The following is an 8278-nucleotide window of genomic DNA, read 5'->3' as shown; positions in this document are numbered from 1 at the left end:
TAAGGATTATGAATTCTCTGTCGATCCTGAAATAATTACTTTGGTTGAATCTTATCCTTTTTATGGCCTGGAATCTGAAACTGTTGTGGCACATCTTACCAAGTTGAATGATATAGCCACCCTGTTTACTAATGATGAGAAGTCTCGCTATTATTATATCCTTACGATATTTCAGTTCTCATTAAAGGGTGATGCTAAGACTTGTTTTAATTCTCTTGATCCTGGTTGTGTGCGTAGTCCCCAGGATATGATTTATTACGTCTCTGTTAAATATTTCTCTGCTCATAAGAAACAAGCTGCCTTGCGAGAAATATATAATTTTGTGCAAATAAAAGAAGAGAGTCTCCCACAAGCTTGGGGAAGGCTTCTCCGATTACTTAATGCTTTGCCTGATCATCCTCTTAAGAAAAATGCAATACTTGATATCTTTTATAATGGACTAACCGATGCTTCCAAGGACTACTTGGATTGTTGTGATGGTTGCGTTTTCAGGGAAAGAACAACCGACCAAGCTGAACTACTATTGAATAGTATGTTGACTAATGAAAATAATTGGACTCTTCCTGAGCCAATTCCTGAGGCAATCCTTGAGCCATTGAGCCAACTCCTGAGCCTATTCCTAAACCCACTCCGAAGAAGAGAGGTGTTCGATTTCTCAGTCCTGAAGATATGCAAGAGGCAAAGAAATAAATGAAATAAAAAGGTATTAAAGCTGAAGATGTTAAGAATTTACTACCTATTGAAGAAATACATGGTCTTAATATACCGCCTGTTGAACAAACACATTATCTTGATAACCCGACACAGGTAGTAAAGGTAAATTCTCTCTATAGATATGAAAAAGTTGAAATTCCCTCTACTAAATTTCATAGCCCATGCTTAGATGAATTTGATGACTTTATGGCTAGACAAGAAAGTTTTAATGCTTATGTTGGTAGAGAATTAAAGAATAATGCTTTCGAGATAGGACGCTTGAGTGATTATATGGCTAGAGATAAAGGTGAACTTAAACTCATTAGCAAATATGCTTCTATGGTTACCACTCAAGCGGAGCAAGTACTTAAAGCTCAAAATGATTTACTTGATGAATTAAATAAAAAACATGACTTTGCTGTTAGAGTGGCTACTAGAACTGGTAGAATGACTCAGGAACCTTTGTATCCTGAAGGCCACCCTAAGAGAATCGAGCAGGATTCTCAAAGAAATAATTTAGAGCCACCTAGTTCTTCTAAAAAGAAGAAAAAGAAAAACGATAGGACTTTGCATGCTTCTAGTGAACCTGTTGTAGACACACCTGAGAATCCCAATGATATTTCTATTTCTGATGCTGAAACACAATCAGGTGATGAACATGAACCTAGTGATAATGTTAATGGTAAGGTTCATGTTGATGCTCAACCTAGCAAAAATAATGACGTAGAGATTGAACCTGCTGTTGATCTTGATAACCCACAATCAGAGTGTCGGTGTACTAGAGTAGGGGTACCCTAGTATCCCGAACTTGTGCACGGGCAGTTGCAGCAACCCGCGGCAAGGCTTGCCGGGTGACCGCCAAGGTCCTCCATGGTTCCTTTGGAGCCATTCAAGAACAAAGTATTCAAGCCAAGGAGACAAGGCCCCGGCAAGAGGAGCTTGCCGGGAAGGCCAACCAAGGCATCTCAAGGAACTTGCCGCGATGCGCCACGTGTCCCGGCGAGGCCCGGTGAGCGACAAGCTTCCGGACGCGACAAGACAACGACCGCGGCAAGGCGCTTGCCGCGGTAAGCTACCACTCTGTACCTGCGCTCCAGCACATCCACCAACGTGTCGCCCTGGGGCCTTTCCAGACGCGCGTGGCAAGAGGCTGTGCAGCCAGCGGTGCGCGGTGGCAAGCGACGCTGACAAGATTGCCATCGTGGCGAGCGGTGGCGTCCCTGACGGTCCCTGTTTGCACTATTTGGGCGACATAGATTTGCATTTAATGCCTTTGTCCCCTGCCGTCAGGGTTAGGTAGGATACACTGTACAGGTAGTTGTACCAACCGAAATTCCTTTTCCATTTTTACCCTTGTCTATGTTGCCACCTGTCGGAGACCCCTTTAGCATATAAAAGGAGGCCCATGCGCAACGTAGAGGGGGGGTCGAAGGCAGAAAAACACTCACGCTCGGTCTCGTTAGCAGCTAGTGTGTACTGTAGCACTCAGCGCTCCCGAGCAAGAACTCAATACATTCAGACATGCAGCAGTAGGAGTGTTATCTCTCCGGAGAGCTCTGAAGCTGGGTAAACCGCTCGTGTGCTTCGCCACGATCTGCTCTTCGTGTGACCTCCGCCCCCCGCTGAACCGAAAGGGGCTCGGTCCGCCGGTCCCATAGGTGTTCGTGGATCAGCTTCCCCGTCATCTTTGGCGCGCCAGGTAGGGGACGACACCAAATCGAGCCACTGGCCAGACACCTTTCGCTCTAGTCTATGGAGCAGAGGCAGTTCTCCCCATGGAACTCGTATACGGGTCACCTCGAGTGCTTGCTTATGATGAGCTTGAGCAAGAGTAGTTGCAGCAAGATGACGCGCTGCTCCTTGAGGAGGACCGTCTTCAGGCCGCTGTACGAGTTGCTCGATACCAGCAAGTTTTGCGCCGCTACCATAGCCGCAAAGTAAATGCCAAAAGTCTCGAGGAAGGCGACCTTGTTCTTCGGCGCGTTCAGTCCGCCAAGAATTCCAGCAAGTTGACGCCAAAGTGGGAAGGCCCTTACCGGGTGAAACGAGTCACTAGGCCCGGCGCTGGCCGCCTTGAGACCGAAGATGGCATTCCGGTGAGCAACTCCTGGAACATTGAGCATCTTCGTAAGTTTTACCCGTAAGGCGCGGTTGCCGGAACCTGTTCCGGCAACCACCTTTTGTACAAGTCTTGCCGATGTTGCATGTAATCCTTTGTACAAAGCCGGGCGCAGACCCCGTGCATAAGTAAAGCTCATGTGCTCCGCACATCTTGTCAATTTCATGCTTTATACTTTCTTTTGCATGTATCTGACACTTTGTGCAGCGCCTACCCTTGGTAAGCAATAACGAGCCGTAAGGCTCCATATCTTTATTTTCTCTTCTTTCTCTTTCTCAAAGAAAGGCAAGGTTCCCTCACCCACAAGTTTGCCGGGGGGAAAGGAGAAGATAATGGTGTGGACCAGGCGTCGTCCAAGGAAGTTTCGCCTTATCGGAAAGCAAACGACAGAAAAGCTAAGTTACCAAAGTTTGAGCAATCAGTTTTAAAAATTTTAAGTTATCTTCCTCGAACGACCGTGCTTTGTATGGAAAACCTGTGTGCGGAGCAACCAACTCGTAGCTAGTTGCGCCCTTACTTTGTTTCGAGTCTGCTCAACAACTTAAGTGAGCCGCGACTAGTTGCGACAAGGTTTCTTGTCGGTAGCGGCACCGCCAGCAGGCTGCTGACGTCCCACACTCAGCGCTCGCGGCTAAGGTGCCTGCGCCGACAAGTTCCCTAAAAGCGTAGGGCAAAAACATACAAAGGAAGGAATCAAGTAAAGGAAATAACATAGCAATCGCTACCCAAAATAGAGTCATATTACAAGATAGCTTGTTGCAGCTCTAACAGATTGTTCTCATAACATGACCAGCAGCGACAAGAAAAAGAGAAAACGGGCGGCCTAATCTACGCGATCGCCCTCAACCCTCTTGATCCCGCTCACCTTGTCCACAATGGGTGCGACAAGGGTCTTGAACGCTTCCAGATCAGCATCCGGCGGCAAGGTCCTGAGGACGTTGGTGAGGTTGAGGCCTGGGTTGCGGAAGGCCACCTTCACCAGCACCTTTTGAAGAGCTCCCGCGCAGATCTTGCACGACTCGTCGGCCAGCTGCTTTGGGATCTTCTCCCGGAGTCAGTGGAGGGCCGTCGCCACACCTTTGAAGAAAAAGCTGAGCTTGGCGCTGGGTTGGAGGTGCTCATCGGAGGAGTACCCGAGATCCTCCATCCCCAGCTGCGCCAGCTCCCTGTCGATGGCCGCGGCAACATCCACGAGACCCTCCGTCCAGTGCTCCACATTCTCCCTAAAAGAGTTCTGGGCGGCGGTAGCACTCGCCAGCGGTGCCTCGTCGGCCTTGATCTTCTCCGACAAGGCCACCTCCCGCTCCCTGGCACCGTCCAGCGTCTGAGTCAAAGTAACCAGCTTCAACTCAAGATCCGCGTTGGAGTCCTTGGCGGCGCTAAGCTCTTTGCTCCTCTCAACGAGACGACCTTGCAGCTCACCATGAGCGGCGGCGTCCTTCTCGCGCTCACGCTTGAGCGTGGCAAGCTCCTCGCCGCTCGCCTTGAGACCGGCCTCCAGTTGCGCCATCTTCGTCTCCAGCTCCTTATTGGCGGCCTCAGCAACTGCGGCAGCATCCTTTGCTTCCTTGAGAGCCCCGCCAAATGTTTGCTCGCGCGCGGCAAGCTCCTCCTCGTGGCTGTCAAGGTTGACCTTGCGCTGTGCCAACTCGCCTTCCTGCGCAGATAGCTTCTCGGCAACAAGCCGCTGTTGCTCTTCAACTTCAGCATTCTCGAGGAGGAAGGCTTTCTGCTCCTCGGCGACTTGCTCCCGCTCCTCTGCCAGGGCCCGAAGAGCTTCCTGCCTGAAACCCCAAAGCTCCTCCGCGCGCTTCTCGATGTCCACTCCCGCCTTCGCGACAAGCGCTTCTCGGGATACCAACTTGGCCTGTCGGGCGCGGTAGAGCGACAACAGCTTCCACAGCAGCTGCTCCTCCTCAGGCTCGTCGCTGCTACTGCTTGGCGCGTCGACCAGCGTCAGCCCAGCGGAGGCGAGCACCTCTCCATCCAAGATCTCTCCTTTGACCGGTGCCCTTGAGCTTGATGCCCAGGGGAGCTTGATGAAGATGCCGTCGCCGGCCTTCAAATAGGCGCCGGGCTGGGGCTCTTCGGAGCTTGGCGCTGCAGCAGCGGCGGAGGGATCAGCGGTCGGCGTAGCGCCTGACGCTCCTGCGGCCTTGGGGCTGTCAGTGCGATCGCCGAGTCCCTCGCCAGCTTCTGTGGCGGCAGCTTTGGCGGCCTCTTCGCCGGCGGGATCACCAGCGCCGGCTTCTCCTTCGGTGGCAACGGCGTCGTCGGTATCGCTGCACGCGTTCCCCTCGCCGGCGACCTCGGTTTCCATCGGCTCCGGGGCAGATGGATCTGACGAACGGAAAAAGAAGAAAAATCAAGAAATATCCAAAAAGAAAATCAGAAGAAGAAGAACCCAAGGGAAGTTTTCAAACAAGAGGATTACCTGTACTAGGACCTGCAGTCGTCGTCTCAACCGCCGGAGGGTCGCTGGTGCTGTCCCTTGCCGGAGAACTGTCCCTTGCCGGAGAATTCTCCCTTGCCGGAGAACGCTCCCTTGCCGGGGAATCCTCCCTTGGCGGTGTAGTTGAAGCAGATGGCATTTCGGGAGCGGCTTTCGGGCACTCCTGGTGAAGCTGCTCTGCTCCTACACAAACCAACAGTCAGATATCAGCAAAGAAAGAGCACCCATGCGCGCCTAACAGCAGGAAGTAAACCATATACTTACGCTGGGGGCTGCGCTAGGGGCTGCTTTGGGGAATAGTTGCCGGGTCCGGCAAGGTGGTCTCGGACACACCCCCTGCTGTCGCGGTGGGTTCGTCCTCGATGACAATCACCGGGACCTTGGCTCTCTTTGCCGCTCTCTGGGCCAGCGTCCTGAAAAGGAATGGGTTCAGAGTGAAGCAAATCAGATACAAGACAAAGCAACAAAATTGAAGAACTACAAGTACAACAAAGAATCTTACTCTTCTTCTTCCTTGTCGGAGCTGACCGCAGAGAGATCGAAGTCCGGCTCGCCTCCGGTGCGACGAGGCGGAGGAGTAGGGTCCCTTGTCCGCTTGACAGGGGCAGTAGCGGTGGACCGGGAAGACCCCGCTCCAGTTGCCGCAGCGGCGTGAGGCGCTCCCACGGCAACAGTGCTTGCCGCGATAGAGCGTGTCACACGGCACGGCGGCTGTTGACTCGTCTGCCGCCCCGCTACGTCCCCGGCCTTGCGGAGACGCCTTCTTGGTGGAGCTGGGGGCTCCGCTTGCGGCGAGCTAGCTGAAGGTGGGGAGGAGGAGGAGCCGATCTTCAACGAATCGCTCGCGCCCTCGGCGGGCTCGCTCGACTAAGCTTCAGGCCCGACAAGCTCTTCTTCGCCGACAAGCTCCTCTCGCTCAACAAGGCTTGCCGCCTCTGCTGCCTCTGCCTCCTCCATGGTGAATCCAAACTCGCCCGCGGCAGCGGCTGCTGCCGCCTCTTCCAGCCTGGTGGTGATGCGCTGCATCTCCGCATCGGTGGTGTCGCGGGTGAGGCTCTTTTGTTCATCGGGGCGGACCGGCACTTCTACCAGGCCGTCAAAGAACACCTGCACGACGTCATCTACAGGCTCTTGCCAAGTTGGAACAATTCCATGCGAATCGCACAGCGGCATCATTGCACGGATGCGGTCGAGCGAGGAGTTGTGGCACAGCAGAACGACATCCCTCGGCAACATGAACGCTTCGGGATGTTGAGGATCGTGTTTGAACAGTTCCAGGATCATCGCATCCAGTTCCAAGACAGTGAAGTTGAAGTTGAGGCCCGGGCGTAGCCTCATGATATCCGCCGCATTCTAGAACTCCAAGGCGGGTCTCCTCCTCTCCTGCAGGGGGGCGATGCGGCGACGAAGAAAATCTGCGCCAACGGCGCCTACGGTGAGCCCGGCAAGCCTGAGGCGTAGGATCCGGGTGACGGCAATCTTTAGCCTATCGTCTTCCGGGGCCACGTTGCTCCAATTGTTGCCGCGCACTATTGGGGCTTGGCGCTGGGCGGTAAATGGCTGTGGGTTCTCCTCGACAATCCAGCACCAGTCTGCTCTCCATTCCAACCACTTGCTGCGGAGCTCTCCCTCCAGATAAGCTTCCTTCTTGCCAGTCCTCGAGATCTAGGCGATTCCGCCGGATAAAGGCTCCCCTCTCTCAACTCGAGGCATAAAGAACTGGCGAAAAAGAGCTACATTTGGATAAACTCCGACAAAGTTTTCACAGAGATGTGCGAAAACTGCCATGGTCAGAATAGCATTGGGGGTGAAGTCAAGGAGGCGGAACCCGTAGGTGTTCATGATATCGCAGAAAAATCCAGAGAAAGGCAGGCAGAGCCCGCAGTAGAAGAACAGCGCGAAGAAAGGGTATCCATTCGGAGCCAGTTCCGAAGCGGCAGCTGGGAGTACCTCCGTACGCGGATGCGCTCGCGTCTCCGTCGACCAGAAGAGGTAGTAGTACTCCCTCAGCTCCTTCACGGCGAGCTGGGGGGGAAGATTGCCCGCTCCTTTCGCAGCGCCGTGAGCCGCTGCGCCTCGGCCGACTTCACGACCTTCCCCTTGTCGGCTTTCGGAGCCATGGCGGAGGTGGTGGGGGAGATCGACGATGTTGGTGATGCTGGTGGCGATGGGGGGCGGAGCGCTGCTCTCTTTCAGCTTTGGGAAGAAGGGGGGAGCGGCGGAGATTTCTGAGATTGGAGTAGCAACCGGCGGGATGGGCGAACTGCCCCTGTTTCCCCTGCTTATAAAGAGGGAGGGGGCGGGCGTTCCGTCTTTCCAAATAAAAAAACTACCCACGATCTCACCCACGACGCCGCATTCGACGCTTGCCGTTCGGGGAGGGCGCGGTGGATGCGGAGTGAGATACGGCGTAACCCAGGCCGCGCGTGCCCGTGCCTTGTTTTGGGCCTGGCCCAACAGCGCTCGGCACCGTGTGTGGCCCAGGCCCGGGGGCTCCTGTCGGTGTACTAGAGTAGGGGTACCCTAGTATCCCGAACTTGTGCACGGGCAGTTGTAGCACCCCGCGGCGAGGCTTGCCGGGTGACCGCCAAGGTCCTCCATGGTTCGTTTGGAGCCATTCAAGAACAAAGTATTCAAGCCAAGGAGACAAGGCCCCGGCAAGAGGAGCTTGCCGGGAAGGCCAACCAAGGCATCTCAAGGAACATGCCACGACGCGCCACGCGTCTCGGCGAGGCCCGGTGAGCGACAAGCTTCCGGACGTGACAAGACAACGACCGCGGCAAGGCGCTTGCCACGGTAAGCTACCACTCTGTACCTGCGCTCCAGCACATCCACCAACATGTCGCCCTGGGGCCTTTCCAGGCGCGCGTGGCAAGAGGCTGTGCAGCCAGCGGTGCGCGGTGGCAAGCGACACTGACAAGATTGCCATCGTGGCTAGCGGTGGCGTCCCTGACGGTCCTTGTTTGCACTATTTGGGCGACGTAGATGGGAATTTAATGCCTTTGTCCCCTGCC

Source organism: Triticum aestivum, chromosome 2B (assembly GCF_018294505.1).
Source record: "Triticum aestivum cultivar Chinese Spring chromosome 2B, IWGSC CS RefSeq v2.1, whole genome shotgun sequence".
Taxonomy (NCBI): domain Eukaryota; kingdom Viridiplantae; phylum Streptophyta; class Magnoliopsida; order Poales; family Poaceae; genus Triticum; species Triticum aestivum.
Note: the sequence above shows the minus strand (reverse complement) of the source record.